Here is a 19,830-nt window from a genome sequence, read left to right as displayed (position 1 = left end):
TATGAGCAAATAGAATCCAACGACACATAAAAAAGATTATACATCATAACCAAGTGGACTTCATCCCAGGGACACAAGGGTGGTTCAACATATGCAAATCAATGTAATGCATCACATCAACAAGAGAAAGGACAAAAACCACATGATCATCTCAATAGATGCAGAAAAATCATTTGATAAAATGCAACACCCATTTATGATAAAAACTCTCACCAAAGTGGGTATAGAGGGAACATATCTCAACATCATGAAAGCTATATATGACAAACCTACAGCCAGCATAGGACTCAATGGTGAAAAACTCAAAAGCTTCCCACTAAAATCTGGGACAAGACAAGGATGCCCACTATCACCACTCCTATTCAACATAGTCTTGGAATTCCTAGCCACAGCAATCAGACAAGAGAGAGAAATAAAAGGGATCCAATTTGGAAGAGAACAGGTAAAAGTGTTATGATATACTGATGACATGATACTATATATAGAAAACCTTAGAGGGTCCACACAAAACCTACTAGAATGAATCGAATATTTCAGCAAGGTAGCAGGTTACAAGATTAACGTTCAAAACTCAGTTGCATTTCTTTGCACTAGTGGTGAATCAACAGGAAAAGAAATTAAAGAAACAATCCCCTTTAAAATAGCACTCAAAGTAGTAAAATACCTAGGAATAAATCTAACCAATGAGGTAAAAAACTCATATACGGAGAACTATAAAACATTATTGAAGGAAATTAAAGTAGGCTTTAAAAAATGGAAACATATCCCATGCTTCTGGATTGGAAGAATCAATATTGTTAAAATGGTCATACTGCCTAAGCCAATCTACAGATTTAATGCAATGCCTATCAAGTTACCCAGGTCATATTTCACAGAACTAGAATAAATCATAATAAAATTTATATGGAACCACAAAACACCTAGAATTGCCAAAGCATTACTGAAGAAAAAGAAAGAGGCTGGAGGTAACACCTCTCCCAGACTTCAGACAATACTATAGAGCTATAGTCATCAAAATAGCATGGTATTGGTAAAAAAAAACAGACATACAGACCAATGGAATAGAATAGAGTGCCCAGAAATGAACCCACAAAATTTTGGCCAACTAATCTTCGACAAAGGAGGCAAGAATATACAATGGAATAAAGACAGTCTCTTCAGCAAATGGTGTTGGGAAAACTGGACAGCAGCATGCAAAGCAATGAAGCTAGAACACTCCCTTACACCATATACAAAAAGAAACTCAAAATGGACCAAAAACTTAAACATAACACAAGATACAATAAACCTCCTAGAAGATAACATAGGCAAAACGTTATCTCACATATATCTCAAAAATGTTCTCCTAGAACAGTCTACCCAAGCAATAGAAATAAAAGCAAGAATAAACAAATGGTACCTAATTAAACTTACAAGCTTCTGCACCCCAAAATAAACCATAAGCAAAACAAAATGACAACCTATGGAATGGGAGAAAATTATTGCAGAAGATGAACCCGACAAAGGCTTGATCTCCAGAATATATAAGCAGCTCTTATGACTTAATAAGAAAAAATAAATAAACAACCAACTCCAAAAATGAGCAGAAGACCTAAACAAGTAATTCTCCAAGGAAGAAATACAAGTGATCAATAAGCACATGAAAAAATGCTTATTATCACTAATTATCAGAGAAATGCAAATCAAAACTACAATGAGGTGTCACCTCACACCAGTCAGAATGGCCATCATTCAAAAGTCCCCAAATGACAAACCCTGGAGAGGCTGTGGAGAAAAGGGGACCCTCCTACACTGTTTGTGGGAATGCAGTTTGGTGCAGCCACTGTGGAAAACAGTATGGAGATTCCTCAAAAGACTAGGAATAGACTTACCATATGACCCAGGAATCCCTCTCCTGGGCGTATATCCAGAAGGAGCCCTACTTCAAAAAGACACCTGCTCCCCAATGTTCATAGCAGCACTATTTACAATAGCCATTACATGGAAACAGCCTAAATGTCCACCGACAGATGACTGGATAAAGAAGAGGTAGTATATTTATACAATGGAATACTATTCAGCCATAAAAACCAACAACATAATGCCATTTGCAGTAACATGGATGTCCCTGGAGGATGTCTTTCTAAGTGAAGTAAGCCAGAAAGAGAAAGAAAAATACCATATGAGATCGCTCATATTTGGAATAAAAAAATGAGCATAAATACAAAACAGAAACAGTGTCATAGACAATCTTGTCGTTGCCAAGTGGGAGCGTTTTGGGAAGCAGCAGACTGGTATTTCAAAATGTGTAGATACTCACAGGCATATGCAGAATAAATAAATAAGATTTTACTGTATAGCACAGGGAAATATATACAAGATCTTGTGATAGCTCACAGCGAAAAAGAATGCAACAATGAATATATCTATGTTCATGTATAACTGAAAAATTGTTCTCTACACTGGAAATTGTCACAACATTGTAAACTGACTATAACTCAGTAGAAAAAAAAAAGAAGTCATAAAGAGAAATAAGGGTGGATATATATTTATTAAAGGAACAATACAAGATAAGAATATTACAGTTGTTAACATATATGCACCCAATATAGGAGCTCCTATAAATGTAAAGGAAGTACCAACAGACAAAAAGTGGGAAATTGAGAGAACCAGAATCATAGTAGGAGACTAACACCCAGGTAACATCTTTTACAGATTTTCCAGACTGAAAATCAATCTGCCAGTGGAGAATCTAAATGACAAATAGAAGCTGACTGTGGAGCCCGAAGGGCCCAGACCTCATGCTAACCTCATAGTGGTTAAGTTGTATCCTGGGGTACGTGGCTATGGGGCTAAGGCTTCTGGGCCTGGTGCTTGCCCACTCTAGGGCAGGCCTAGGTCCCCTCAAAGCTGAATGCTCAGCCTCAGTAGTCCCTGGATCAGTGACAGTCTGCTGCTGTGTGGGTAAATCCCTGGTGCTAATAGGCTAGAAGTAGGACTCCAAAATTTTGCTTGCCAGCATCAATGTCCTTGTGGTAGAATAAGCTCTTGAGAATGGCTGCTGCCATTGTCTGTTTCCACAAGGGGAATCCCAGTTGCCTTTTGCCCCTATAAAGGGCTCTCCAAGATCAGCAAGTGGGTCTGACCCATGCCTCTTTTAATTTACTGCCTCTGTATTAAGACTCAAAGCTTGTGAAATTTTGCATCCACCCTTTAAAGCATAGTCTCTGTTTCCTACAGTCCTCAGATTCTCCCATATTCTCCCAATCTCTGCTGGCCTTCAAAACCAGACATTCTGGGAGCTCGCCTTTCTGGTTCAGGATCCCCAGTCTAAGGATCCTGATGTGGGTTCCTTATTTTTTTTGGGTAACCTCTGCAATTGTGATTATCCTCCCTTTTGTGAATCACCTACCTAAGGGTATGGGTCTTGTCAGTACAGCATCCCCACCCTTCCCACAGGTCTCATTGTAATTCCTTCTTTATATCTTTAGTTGTAGAAAATCTTTTCTACTAGTCTCCAGGTCATTCTCATAGATAGTTGCTCTGTAAAGAGTTGCAATTTTGGTGTGACTGTGGGAGATGTGAGCTCAGGATCTTTCTAATCTGCCATCTTAGCCACGCCTTTGGCATGACCACATAGATGGAAAACCCAGAAGTATCCACCAAAAAACTGTTAGAATGAATTCAGCAAAGTTGAAGATAGTTAATCAGTTTCATTTTTATACACTAACAGTAAACTATGGTGAGATAGAAGCTAAGAAAACAATGCCATTTACAATAGCATCAAAAATAAATAAAATATAGATGAATAAATTAAATCATGGAGATGAAAATCTTGTATAGTGAAAACTAAAAGGCATTGATGAAAGAAATTGAAGACATAAATAAATGGATAGATATCTTTTGTACTGTGATTGAAAGTATTAATATTGTTATAATGTCCATACTAACCAAACCTATCTACAGATTGAATACAATCCTTATCAAAATTCCAATGGCATTTTTCACAGAAATGGAGACAAATCCTAAAATTTGTATAGAGCTACAAAAGGCTATGAATAGCTAAATATATGTTGAGCAGAAGATCAAAGCTGGAGACATCACACTTCCTGCCTTCCCTTATATTACAAAGTCATTGTAATCAAAATATTAGGTTGGCATAAGAACAGACACATAGACCAGTGGAACAGACTAGAAAGTCCAAAATAAGCCCATATGTATACTGTCAACTAATTTTTGAGAAGAGTGCCAATAATGTAAGATGGAAAAAGGATTGTCTCAATATGTGATCTCTGGAAAACTGGATATTCACATGCAAAAGAATGAATTTGGACTTTTATCTTACACCACTCACAAAATTAACTCAAAGTGAATTAAAGACAAATGTAAGAAATGTAAGACTTGAAATAATAGAACTCTTGGAATTAAACATAGGGAGAGAGTTACTTGACATTGATTATAGCGATGGCTTTATGGATATGATACCCCAAGCCTAGGCAACAAAAGCAAAAATAAACAATGGGACAATATCAAAATTAAAAACTTCTGCATAGCAAAGGAAACAATCAACAAAATGAAAAGGCAGCATAAGTAATGGGAGTAATTTATTTGCAAACTGTAATTCTGATAAGGGGTTAATTTACAAAATATATGAAGAACTCATATAACTCAATAGTAAAAAAAAAATCCAATTAAAAAGTGTGCAATGGTCCTGATAGACATTTTTCCAAAGAAGAGATACATATGGCCAACAGACACATGAAAAGATGGTCAACATCACTAATCATCAGGGCATGCAGACCAAGACCACAATAAGTTATAATCTCACACCTATCAGAATGGCTATTATAAAATTACAAGATATAATAGGTTTTAGTGAGTCTGTGGAAAAAGAGAACACTTGTACACTGTTGATGGGAATATCATTTGGTACAGACATTATGGTACAATATAGAGGTTCTTTTAAAAAAAAACATATGACCCAACAATCCCACTTCTGTTTATGTATTCAAGGGAAACAAAATCACTATTTTGAAGAATTATATGTACACCTATGTTGTTTGCAGCATTATTTACAATAGCCAAAATATGGAATCAGCTTGTGTCCATCAATAGATGAATGGAGAAAGAAAAATATGTACATAAGGGAATATTGTTCAGTTATAAAAAGAAGGAAATCCTGCTATTTGTGACAATCTGATGAACCTATAGGACATTATGCTAAGTGATATTAGCCCAACAGAGGAAGACAAATGTTGTATCATCTTACTTATAAATGGAACCAAAAAAAATTTAAACTCATAGAATCAGAGTGTTCAATGGTGGTTGCCAGGGGCTGGTGAGCAGGGGAAACGAGGGGATGTTGGTCAAAGGTTATAGATTTTAGTTATAAGATAAACAAGTTATGATGACCTAATGTACAACATGGTGACTATACTTAATACTACCGTATTGCATAATTTAAAGTTGCTGAGGGAATAGATTTTAAGCATTTTCACTAAAAATATGTATATGAGGTGATGGTGATGAATGTGTTAATTAACTTGATTGTGGTAATCGGTTCACAATGTATGTGTGTATCAAATTCATCACTTTGTATACTTTAAATATATATAGTTTTGTCAATTACACCTCAATAAAATTGGGGAAAAAAGGTGCGGAGAGAAGTGGACATGCTGAAATAGCTATATTATGTGAGTCAGAACATGCAATGAAGGATAGCATTCTACAGGATGGCCCAGAGGACACCCCATTCACTAGGGCCATGAGGAATGCACTTGTGAGAGAGGCACTGGCATTGCTAAAAAGAATTCAGTAGTGGCTCTTTCTGCAGGCCAGGGTGACTAGGAAGGGCCATCACAAAATTGGATTTTATTATATCCATGGCAATGGTGAGGCTGCAAATAAAAGAGGCCAAGTGGGGGCGCTTAACTACCAGAAGCCAGGAAGTTGTAATTACTGTAATAATCAGCAAGGTTGGTGGGGTGCCAATGGTAGCTTAACCCTGAGGGAGCTGAGGAGATGATTAACAAAACATGGCATGCCTGAGGTCAAAACATTTGTGCAGGTGATGAAACTACTACTTAACATCTGCAATCAGAAAAAGACAAGAATCTGAGGACTGTTGCTTCCACAAAAATTCATGATTCCTTGCACAGTACCTAGGTCTGAGCCAATATTAAAATCCAGAACTTATTGGAGATATGGCCAGGTCCCTATGAGAGAGAATTCTGCAAGTAGTATATATTGTAAAGATACCTCCAGTTCTTTCTCAATGGAACTTAGAACAATTTACTTGTACTGTGTTGAATACTGGGGAAATGGGAATACCTAGATAGTTTGAGGACTATTGGACACAAAACATGACTTGACATTGATATTCAGAGGACTGAAACATCCTCGTGGTATCCTTCTTAGTAAGGACTTGGAAATATGTAATGGGTTGAATTGTGTCACCCCTAGGTTTATATGTTGAAGTTAATCCCCAGTACCTCAGAACATTACCTCTTTTGGAGATAACATCTTTACAGAGGTAATCAAGTTAAAATGCATTCATTGGGATAAACCTTAAACCACTATGACTTGTGTCCTTATAAAAATGGTTAATTTGGATGGACACAGAGACATGCATAGAGGGAGAACACCATGTGAGCATGAAGACAGTCATTTGTAAGCCAAGGAGAGAGTCATTCCCTCTTAGTACTCAGAAGAAATCAACTCTGTCAACATTTTGATTTTGGACTTCTAGCCTCCAGAATGGTAAGATAATGAATTTTTGTTGTTTAAGCACTCAGTTTGTGGTGGCTTGGGTATCTGCCACTTTGCTAGTCAGTACTAACAAAGAAATACATGTGGACAGGAATAAACAGAGTCCTGGTTATAATTTAGCTTATAGTGGGTCTAATGGAGCTTGAAACCCTTCCCGGTAGTCATTCCCTCAATTCCTAAATGTATAGTTGCCAATTACATACTTGGCAGTTGAAATAGCCCTCTATATGGTACATGAACATGGGGTAGAAGTTTTATAGTGAGGAAACCCAAGTGGAAACCTTTGAAACTTCTCCTTCCTCTAGGAAAGAAATAAAAAACAATAAATTATCCCTGGGTCTGGTTGGCAATTATTTGTACCAATTTTAAAGATTTAAAGAATGCTGGGTTAATAGTCTCACTTATATCTCTGTTTAATTTGCCAGCCTGGCAATTGAGGAAACTGGATGAATCATGGAGAATATCTATAGACTACCACAAGGTCATCCATGTAGCAGCCCCAATTGTAACTGCTCTTCTGGGCATGATATCACTGCTAGATCATCTTAGTAAATTCTCAGGTGTACTGGTTTGAGCAGTAAATTATTTTCTATCCAATCAGAAAAGAGGAACAGCAACAGTTCAAACTTACATGGGACAGACAACAATATTCACTTACAGATTTTCTCATGGCTATGTTAAATCTTTCGTTCTCTCTCATGATATAGTCTAAAAATTCTGAAACACCTGGGCAACCCATAGAATACCACACTGATCCGTTTAATCAATGACATCATGCTCAGCAGGCAGGATAATACAGAAGGTAAATAGTATGCTGGAATGGTTTGTAGACACATGTATTCCAGAGAATGAAAGATAAATCCTAAAAATATTCAGGAACTTGAAACTTCAGTAAAAAATTTAGAAATCCAGTGGTGAAGGGCATGCTGAGACATTGGCGCCTTTACAGAAATGAAAAATTGCTGTATCTTGCATTTACTATTACACAGAAGGAAACAATGCTTTGTGGGCTTCTTTGGATTCTAGAGCCACATTCCACAATGAAACCGTTCCATTTACTGGGTGACACTAAAAGTGTCCAGATTTCAGTGGAGCCTGGAAACAGAAAAGGGTTTGCCAGCAAGTCCAAGTTGTGGTGTCAGTAGCCCTACTGCTTGTGTCACATAATCAAGAATATACTATGGTTTTGGAGGTGTCTATGGTGGGAAAAGATGCAAGGTGAAACTTATGACAGGCCCAGTGTGATAAAATCAATGCAAGTCCCTGGGATTCTGGAGTAAAGCCATGTCATCTATAGCATAGAATTATATTTCCTTTGAGAGACAGCTCCTGGCATGGTACTGGGCCATAACAGAGACAAAGTGCTGTACCACAGGGCACCAAATAACCATGCATCCAGAACTTCCAGTTATAAGCCAGGCTCTTTTGGATCTACCAAAAAGTAGAATCAGACAGACCCAGCAGTTGTCCATCATGAAATGGACATAGTCATTCTGGGATCAAGTCTGAGCAAAACCAGAGGGTATAAATAAGCTGAGTTAATAGGTAACACAAATCTTTATATCATCCAACACACTTGCATCTGCACCCTCCCTCAGCTTGCACCTATAGATATATGAAAAGAAGAGGAAGCATGAGATTGGTTTGTAAATAGGTTAGCTATGCGGGTTCATGCTGAAAATGAATGTCACCTCCATTACATACTCAGTGATTGCCTTGAAGGAGTATAGCATCTGATCAAGGGATCTACCTTACAGTAAAGAAGTTGTGGAAGTGGGCACCTGACCATGAATTCCACTGGCTATATTACATATTGTGCTATCCAGAAGCAGTTGGCCTCAGAGATAGCTTGAATGACCTACTGAAGGCATAATGAAGTGTTAGCTTGAATGTCATACTATGCAAGATTGAGTGACACCCTTTAAGATACAGTATATGCATTAAATAAGAAACTTTTCTGTGATGTTTTGTCCTCAATAGGAAAAACATATATGCCCAGAAACCAAGGGATATACTCAGGAGTATATCCCTCACTATCACTTCCAGTGACTCACTGGTGACATATGTTCCTGTTGCATCAGCTCTGGCCACTAAAGAGTTAAAAGTCCTGAACCCAAAGAGGGACATATTCTTGCCAGGGGACACAACAGTAGCCATTGAAACACAAGTTATGGCTGCTCTCAGGGCACTTTGGACTCCTCATGCCTAGAATCCAGCTTTTGTGAAGAAGAGTTACCGTCTTGACAAGGGTAATTCAACCTAATGAAATGGAAGAGGTAGAACTACTTTTCACAATATGAGAAGGAAGGAATATCTGCAGATGCTTCATGATCCACTTGGGCATCTCTGGTTACTACTTTGCCCAATTTAAACTGTGAATGGAGTTTGAGGAGGGTATGATTACTAGGAGCTCAGACCCTTCAGGAATTACGTTTGAGGTTATACTACTAAATAAGGCATCAAAACCTGTAGAAGCAGTGGCTGAGGGTGAGGAGAATTTAGAATGACTAGTATAAGAAGCCCACCAATTGTGGCCCTAAGATCAACTGCAGTGATGGAGGGTATAGTTTTTCCACTACCCCTTCTCTGTTAAATTTCCCCTAAGGAAGAGAAGCCCACGGGAAATTTGGAGGAGTGAATATGGATGGAGCAGTGGATTTGTACAGTGATAATCATGGGAATTTGCTGCTCAGATCTCACTTGAAGGGAGATTCTGATGTGAGGAGTGTAGTCACCTGACAACCTCTAGCTGCTGCAAATTTGAGATCTGCCAGTGTGCAAGTGGGCACCACACCCTCACTAGACTGCTCCCAGACAGTAATTGAGAACCATGGAGATACAAAGGCCAAGATATTGCTGCCCAACAGACTTCCGTGCTCCCCATTGATCTACTTGAAACCCTGTCTGAGCTACAGTGCAGTGTGAGGCTCTGCCTACACAGCTCTCCTTTCTTGCCTTTCTCCTTTCACAGAGGTCAGAACTGCATGGTAGTCTGATGGCTCTCCCCAACTACTTCTGCTCCCTTTCTCCTTTACCCCTCATAAGCGTTTCCCTCCGTAAGTCTCTTAGACGTCTCATTATGTTTTATCTTTTGATTATTGGAGGATCCCCGGGGCTTCAGAGGATAATGTCAGAGTGACATTTAAGGTGGAGGTTGAACACTGTAGGTGCCATTTACCAACTGTTTTGGAAGTATTTTTCAACCAAAATGGCTCTATCCATGAGTACTGACTGAATTTCAGTATTGAGTTTAAACATCATCCCTGTCTCTCATCTATTCATTTCTCCAAGCACCACTCTTCCTTTATAGGTAATTACTTTTATTATTTTATTTTATATCCTTCCAGAGTTTCTTTATGCAATATATACATGTATGAGTGTGTGTATATGTGTGTATATATATATATTCTCTCTCCTTACTTAAAAAAATACTATAGCTCATACAGCACCTTGATTTATTTCACTTAAATTTATACCAGACATCTTCTCATCTCACTACACAGAGAAATTCCTTATTCTTTTTCACATTCATATGACATTCCATTGTGGAGAAGTACTGTTATATATTCAACTAATCACATTGACAGATGATTGGATTGTTTCTAAGTTTTTTGTATCTATAATGTTTCAATGAAAATCTTTTTATGTTTCATTTAGGGCATATGTAAGGTTATCAAATGGGTTTTAAAATTAAATCTCTTTAAGAATTGGATCTGAAATCTAGTAACTTATGAGAGTAAATGAAGCTCAAGGTTATAATAAAAGGGCACAAAGTAGGCTGGATGAAGCTAAGGAGGTCGCCAAATTTATATCTATCAGTAACTCTGTCTGTAAATCTATCAATGCCATAGATTGAATGTTTGTATCCTCCTCAAAATTTGTATAGTAAAATTCTAATGCTCAATATAATATTAAGGTGGGGCTTAATACCTCAAAGGTAGGACCTTTAAGAGGTGCTCTAGGAGGGTGGAATCCTCACAAATGGGATTAACACTTTTATAAAAGAGACCCCACAGAACTCCCTAGTTCGCCTCCACTATGTGAGGACACAGTGAGAAGGGCCATCTGTGAATTGGAAGGTGGGCTCTTATGAGACATCATATCTTCTGGGGCCTTGATCTTGGACTTCCCAGCTTCTGGAATTGAGAAATACCTTTCTATTCTTTATAAGCTACTTAGTTTATGGTACTTTTGGTATAGCAGCCTGAATAGACTGTATCTATGTATCTATATATCTATGTATCTATCTATGTATCTATCTTTCATCCCACATCCTTTTCCTGATTTCAGGAAAGAATGTGACAAGCATATTCATGGATATATGTGAAATGGTTGATAAATGTCTGTTATTTTTTTAGGGAACTTGCAGTTTATCATTAAATAAAGTAATAAAGGAAAAAATGTCTAAAGGTAAATGATTGCATTTGGGACTCTGTGTATATATACACCAGGGGGATTGATATCTACATATAGCTCTCTATTTCTTTTAACACTGTGAAAGGTCTAGTTCCTTCCATTCTGTGTTTATTTTTTCTTAATGTAAAGTAAAAGAGACAATTAACTGAACATGATAAGGGCTTTCCAAAGAAGATTCCCAACTTTCAGCCTAAACTCGGAAATGTCTTCCAAAGTGAAGTGGTGTAGAATGCTGCAGTATTTTGGTTTCAGTAGTTCAGACTTTTAGTAAATAAAGCACACATCTCTATAAATCACCTTTATAAATTACACGTAAAAATTCAGCTCCTGGTGCTCACGGAAGACTTGTTTTTATTTATTACAGTTCCACAGAAGTAGAAATGCTCATTTGAGAGTAGCTAGTGTTAACTGTGGTAAGGCCATTCTGTGAAACAAAGTGCTCAGCTGTTCTTTAAAGCAGCTTGTGAATCCATTTTGCTTCAGGCTGAGGAATAAAGTAGAAAAAATTAAATTAAAAAAGTAGAACTTTATTTATCTTCTAATTATAGAGAGTTCCTGGTGTGTTAAAGACTACAATGAAGCACAGAATGTCATAGGTGGAAGGAAACTTAAATATCATTTTTATTATTTCTTACCTACCAAGTAAAAATCTGAAATGGAGTCAGCAATGTTCATGTTAAACAACTTTCCTGGGTGATTCTAATGTCCGCTGAAAGATGTGAAGTACTGAATAATAGTCCAACCACCAGCATTTGTGTAGGAATCAAGTCCTAGGTAATGTTACATTATGAATCTTAAGATCTCACGACTATTTTAGTGGACTAGAACTTCAAAAACTGATAATATAAAAATATAAAAAGTAGAATGCTGATAGTCTCTTCAAATTCTACCACACTAATACGAGTGTTTTCACATTTGCATATTTCTGTCTACTCTTTGTCTACAAACATGCAGGTTTTTGCTTAGTTACAAGCCCATAGTATTTTCCCCTCCTTCTTTCTCTCAATATTATAGTATAAACTTCTTTCTCTAATTCTAAAGGTTTCATAGTATTTGAATGAATGCATGCTATTTTGTTTCATATTTACTAAACCACTCTTCTAATTGTATACATTTAGTTTAATTCCAAAGTTTTTCTCTTACAGCCAGTATTGCAATCATCATCTTTATGCCTAGAGTTTTTTTTATGAGAGGATACACAAAATAAACATAACAAGTAAGTAAATTACATAGTGGAAGGTAGCAAATTTCACAGAAAAAGTAGATGAGGCAAGGATTGGCATGCAATGGTGGAGACTGTTGCAATTTTAAATAGTGTGGTTATATTAGCCTCATTGAAAAATTAAATTTTAAGCAAATATTAGAAAGAGAGAATTAACATTTTAGGTAGAGGAATGGGCCAGTGCAAAAGCCCTAAATAGTATTTCTGAGATGTTTGGAAGGATGCCAATGTGGCTTCATTAGATTGATGAAGAGGAAAATATGAAATAGGAAAGAACAGCAAGTCAGATTATCTAGGACTTTGTTGGCAGTTGTAAGCATTTTGACATTTATTTTGAGTGAAATGGTGAGGTATTAGTTTTTGTTGTTTTCAAATTAGTTTATTTCTCTTTGGTTTAATTTACCTATGTTAATTCTAAATACATTTAAATCAAGTTTATCAATTAAATTTATGTTTAATAAACTGCATCCATTTTATTTGTACAGCTTGCTGAATTCAGCAGATATATACACTTGTCAAAGCACTACCACAATTAAGATTCAGAGCATTTGAATCACTCTTAACATGTGCTCTGCAAAGTTTTAAGCAGAGGACTGACATGATCTGATGTACATTTTCCAAAGGAACACTCTATTTGCAGTGCTGAGAATATAAAGGGGAATGATTAAAAGCAGGAAAATCTCTTAGGAGGCCACTGTAGTAATATAGGAGAGATATATAGTGGCTGGGACCAGGGTGACAGCAATATAGTTGATGAGAAGTGATCAGATTTTAGATACATCTTGGGGTAACAGGATCCAATAAGAGTTTTGAAAGAAAAAGAATTAAAGATGTCTCTAATGTATCCTAATCTTATTCTTGATCTTAATGAAAATATATCTTGACTTTATTTAACTGTTTTCTGTAAGTTTTTGATAGATAGCTATTATCAAGACAAGGGAATTATCTATTCCTTTCAAAATTAATGTTTTCATCTTAATTATTGAAATTTATAAAATATTTTTCTAAAGACCTATAATTCTAGTTTTCAAGAATAAAGTAGATAAGGATAGAATATAAAGGTGGGATGTTCATGTGATATTTCATGTTTCTATTCTAGTTTCAAAAGAGAAGACAATTGAAAGATGAGCTGTAGGCATTTTCATTTCCTGGGGGAAAAGCTTAAGTTTTATGACAGAAATAGGTATGTATCTGTACTGTTTAACTCAGTGTTTGACGTAGAATATTTGCTCAAGAAATATTTGTTGACAGATGAAACAAAGAAATGACGATGGACAATTTACTGAGTACCACAAATTATTCTAAATATATTCTAAATATAAATTTTCAACTTATAAAATAATAAAACCAGAGCTTGGTCTGGAAAATTTTCAAATGTAATCAGTCAAATATATATATTAACTATCTTCTACATGCCAAAAAATGTTCTGGGTGCTATGATTAATAAAAAGGATTTGGTTCCTGCCCTTGAAGGGCTTTCAGTCTGGTTGGAAGACAATATTAACATCAATCCAATGAATAGATAACAATAAGTGTCATAGGATTCTTAGGGGAAGTTGAGCTTTGAAGAAGACAACTACAGATGGGAACCCAATTGTAGAAAAAAAGGAGAATAATATAAGTGAAGTCATAAAGACAGTAATAACACTAATAAAGTCTTACCTTTGTTTTGGTGATCTAGCATTTACACAACTCTTTCACACCACTTTCTAATTTGAACCTAATAGCAGTTTGTTCTAGTGAGTAGGTTAGGCATTGTTATTCTCATTGTCAGATGACTTAACCCAAATCCCACATGAAAAAAAAAAAAAACAAAACAAAACTCTACTACTTAATGGTAGAGTTAAATCTCAAATCCATTTTTCCTGTCTCCTACAACTTAGAAATTGATAGAAAATAAGAGATAGCCAACAACAGTATGGATGAGAAAATAGTTTAGGGATACATATTTGGAAATACCTACAGAAAAGTGAAAATTGAAGCTATAATAATAGAAGAAAGCTTACAAAGATAGTATACAGAGAAGAGGACAAGTAAAAAAAAAAAAACTGAACCATAGGAAACAGCTTTGAGGTCTAAGAAGTGACAGAACTGAATATAGATAAATAGTGGTTAGAAAGGACAAAAGAAAACCAAAGTAGTAGAAATTCAGGAAAGCTGAGGGGGAGACACATTTCCAATGAAAGCAAGAGGTCACAAAGTAATGAGGATGGAGACAAGGCCATAGTACTTGGTAAAAGTTATTACAGGGGACTATTAATAGAGCACTTAAAAAATAACTAGAGAAAAGGGATAAGAAAGGAGAACTAAAGAGACAAAAGCACTTAGAAAAAAGTTAAAAATACAAAATTAGAATTACAAAGGTAGCTAATAAATGAACTAAAAACAAAGATAGAAACATATTAGAAAGAGGGGAGAGAGAATGATGCAGATGAATAAAATCTTCATCCATTTTGGAAGAAAACCAATAGAAAACGTGTACAACTGAGAAGAAACCATACAAATACATCATTTAGAGATATGGAAGTGACCAGCAAACAAAATAAAAACAAACTAACATTAATATGTACTTATGTCTTTCTCTATGTCTGGGCCATTACACTATACTAAATCTCATCATCAAATGCCATGAGATGGCTTCAAATTAAAAACAACTGTAGCTTTGGGAAAAAAAAAAAAGGATCAAATTAGGTAATTACAGTGTCAGAAAAAAAAGTGACCTCCTAAGTCATGACTCTGTATTGTGTATACATCTTTGAATTCTTTCCAAAAACTCTAGAAATCAGAGTGGTACCTAAGAATTCCTCTATCCTTTCCTAAGAAGGATTCTATAAGGTTTTCATTCAATGTCATTATTATTTCTTGACTTCTAGTAGTTCAGTCATCTCTGCTACCTCATTAGGGGTATCCTTATTCCATCCCTATTCCATCCCTTTTCCAAGTCAATTATGGGAAAACATATGGCCTACTTCTCTCAGGCACCACTAGAGAACACCAAAACCCTCCTACTATGCTGTTCCACACCTGTTTCAATTTATAGTTCATCTAGGTTTGAGTCCTCATTTTGGAGATGAAGGAACAGGCCCAAAGTAGGAAAGGGACTTACTTATCTTATTTTATCATGAAGCAGCATGTGTTTCAGGAAAAAAAAAAAAAGTGTAAATTAAACCAGGCCCCACAGTTCTACAGTCCCTATCTGTTTAACTTGAACTTGTGTTTGGCTTATTTCAGATAGAATAAGTACTTTGAAGTGCATTCTAAATTTATGCAGATAACATCTACTTTCCTGGAGTAACAACAATGAATCATCTTGTAGCCTCCTTTTTTGGATTTTCTAGTTATTTGATTGATCTTCTTTTGGCCCCTTAATTAACTGTAGAAATTGACAAGATGTTATTTAATCAAATGCCTAGTATTGAGCAAAATGCCATGTAACGTCTGTGCACTCAGTAAATGACAATACCTGCTAGAGAATGAAATAAGATATCAGTTGATTTTATTGAGCAGAAGGTGACAATTAAAATATTGATTGGTTTATTTATTGACTTAAACAATTTGTACTGAGTTGGTTTCTTTTACCTGTGTCCATATAGCCTGGATGAAATTAAAATCTATATGTGTCATTATTTTTGGAATCTTAATAATACTGTGGCTCCATGAATATGCAATAATACAATACCAGATCCTATACTAGGTACTTTATATTCTTCATTTTCCTATAAGGAATGTCCTGTTATTGCCCTATTTTACATTTGAGGAAAATAATGCTCCAAATGATAAAGAAAGTTCCCTAAAAGTATCCCACTATTAAGTGATAGAGTAAGGATTCAAATTAAAGTTGTCTGATTCCAAAACTATAGATAGTGGCCATTAAATTATACAACATGCATGGCACTTTCTATTTTCCAACAACTTTAATTATTTTGGGAGATATTAGGAAGTCTCTTTTTAAAAATGTATTTCAGTGCAATAAAACCTCAATTATCACAGTGCTCAGAAGTTTGGAGTTGATGACAATTTATTATTTACTGAGGACTAGTTTTTGTGGTTTTTTTTTTTTTTAGTCCCCACTGAAAACTATCCTATGGAGAAGATAATTTCCACCAATATAGAAAGCCAAGAATAAATAAAAGAAATTACAGATATATTTGACTTTATAAAAATTAAAAAAAAATTGTATGGCAAAATAAACCATGAAAAAAATCAATGGATATATGACAGTTGTGGACAATCCAAAAAGAAGACAGATGAATTAATTTCTAAATACACAAAGAATGTTTCATAAATTGATAAAAAAAGACATAAATAATGAGAAAAATAAACAAAGGATACAAAGAAATAATTCTGAAATTATTAAACTCAAGCAGACACAAAACATTCAAAAGATGTTAAAACTCAATAGTAATCAAGGAAACACAAATTAAAGTATCAATGAAGTAATTCTGTATCCATTAGAATGGCAAAAGTAAGAACCAAAACAGCTATTTCTGACCAGGATGGAGAGAAGTATGTATTATTTCATTGTCTTTAAATAAAATGGTAACAAACCTTCACTCTCTCTCCTGATCTCTGTACCACTCCTCCCATCCTCTAATCCTCCCCACCCTGTATGTGTGTGTGTGTGTGTATGTATGTGAGTGTGCTTGAAAGTTTGATATAGTAAAGTAAGTCTTGGAGAGAAGTATGGAATGATACATAGTAGGTTGTTGATAAGTGTTATCTACGGAGGAGATAAGAGGAAGCAATGAGTGAAAGTAGAAATGGGGAGTGGGGAGAAAACAAAATTAAAAGACTGAAGTAAAACTAATCTGAATGTAAAATATCCCATTACACAAAATTATGTATGTGGTCATAAATAAGTTGGAAATAAAAACAATAACATTAGATATATATCTACTGGCTTAGAAGGATGACCAGGATAACATTGAGTGATAAGGTAAGCTATAAAGTACTGCATATGAATAGTTTTATTTTAGTCAAAACAAATTATCTATTTATCAATCTATCTGCTTACATATGTTTCTAAATAGAAGAAGATGATAAATGAAAAAGGGACACCAGGTTGCTAACATAGATTACTGCAAGAGGATGCAAGTGTAGGGAACTATGGAGTAGGCATGAGGGTATATAATTTTCTTTATATATTTGTATTGCTTTATTTTTTGTAATAAATTTGTATTACTTTTATTACTAAAATGCATAAATAAAAATTAATCATACAGAAAGAAAATCAATAAGGAAACATTGGTTTTAAATGACACATTAGACAAGATGAACTTAACTAATATATACAGAGCATTCCATGCAAAATTAGTGAAATGCACATTATTCTCAAGTGCACATGGAACATCCTCAAGGATAGATCATGTTAGGCTACAAAACAAGTCTTAATAGGTTTAAGAAGAAATAATTCATATCAAACTTTTTTTTTTCAACCACAGTGGCATGAAATTAGAAATCAATTACCAGAAGAAAACTGGAAAAATCACAGACATGTGGAGATTAAACAACACGGTATTGAACAATGAATATTTCAAAGAAGAAATAAAAAGAGAAATCAAAATATACCTTGAGACACATAAAATGGAATTACAACTTACCAAGACACTTGGAATGCAGTAAAAGCAGATCTAAGGAGGAAGTTCATAATGATAAATGCCTGCCTCAAGAAACAAGAAAAATCTTAAGTAAACTAAATTTACACCTCAAGGAACTAGAAAAAGAAGAGCAAACTAAGCCCAAAGTTAGCAGACAGAAGGTAATAACAAAGATCAGAGAAGAAATAAATGAAACAGAGCCTAAAGGAACAATAGAAGAGATCAGTGAAGCTCAGAGCTGGTTCTAGAAAAAGATTTTTAATAAAAGATAAATCTTTGCTAGACTCACCAAGAAGAAAATATAGCTGATTCAAATAAAATCAGACATGAAAGAGGAGACATCTGCTACAACAAATACAACAGAAAGACAAATGACCACAAGAGACTACCACATACAAGTATACACTGACAAATTGTACAACTTATAAGAAAGAGATAAATATATGACATACCAAGTCTGAATCATGAAGAAATAGAAAAGCTAAGCAGACTTACTACTAGTAAGCAGATTGAACCAGTAATCAAAAACCACTCAACGAACAAAAGTCTGGGACCAAACAGCTTCACTGGTGACTTTGACCAAATATTTAAACAATTAATGCCAACCATTCTCAAACTCTTGCAAAAATAGAAGAGGAAGTAACACTGCCAAACTCATTTTATGATGCCAGCATTACTCTGATACCAAAACCACACAATAACACCACAAGAAAAAAAGAGATCACTATCCCTGATGAACATAGATGCAAAAAATCCTCAATAAAATGTTAGCAAATTGAGTTCAACAATACATTAGAAGAATCATATACCATGATCAAGTGGGATTTATTCTAGGGATGGATGGATGGTTTAATATCAGCAAATCAATCAATGTGATATATTGCATTCATAAAATGAAGGCTAAAAACATATGGTCATCTCAATAGACTTAAAAATCATTTAACAAGATTAAACATCTATTTATAATAAAAACTCAATAAAGTGTTCCATAGGGAACATACCTCAACATAATAAAAGTCATATATAAGAACCTCACAGATAACATAATATTCAGTGATATCAAATGAAAGCTATTCTTTTGAGATCAAGAACAAGGAAAGGATGCCACTCTCACCACTTTTATTCAACATACTATTGGAAATCCTGGCCTGAGTAGTTATGCAAAGAAGGAAATAAAAGACATCCAAATCAGAAAAGAAGTAAAACTGTTACTATTTGGAGATGACTTGATACCATATATAGAGAATCCTAAAGACGCCACCAAAAATAGTTCAAACTAACAAATATATTCAATAATGCTGCTGGATACAAAATCAATATGCAAAATTCCATTGCATTTTTCTACACTAATAATGAACAACAGAAAGAGAAATTAAGTAAACAATTCCATTTACAGTTGCATCAAAAATAATAAAGTACCTAGAAATAAACTCAACCAGGGAGATGAAAGACCTGTTCACTGAAAACCATAAGGCAACAATAAAAGAAACTGAAGAATACACAAAAAATGGAGAGCTATTCTATGCTTTTGGACTGAAAGAATTAATATTGTTGAAATGCCTGTACTCCCTAAAGCAATCTACAGGTTCAACGCAATCACTATCAGAATTCCAATGGCATTTTTAACAGAATAAAACTAACAATCCTATAATTTGTGTGGAACCATAAAAGACCCCAAATAGCCAAAGAAGTCTTGAGCAAAAAGAACAAAGCAGGGCGCTTCAAGCTCCTTGATTTAAAACTATATTACAAAACTATAGTGATCAAAACAGCATAGTTTGGGCATAAAAAAGAGACACTTAGATCAATGGAACAGAATAGAGAATCCAGAAATAAACCCATGCAGAT

Source organism: Camelus bactrianus, chromosome X (assembly GCF_048773025.1).
Source record: "Camelus bactrianus isolate YW-2024 breed Bactrian camel chromosome X, ASM4877302v1, whole genome shotgun sequence".
In the NCBI taxonomy this organism is placed as follows: Eukaryota; Metazoa; Chordata; class Mammalia; order Artiodactyla; family Camelidae; genus Camelus; species Camelus bactrianus.
The sequence above is the reverse complement of the archived record's forward strand: the minus strand, read 5'-3'. Positions refer to the sequence as shown.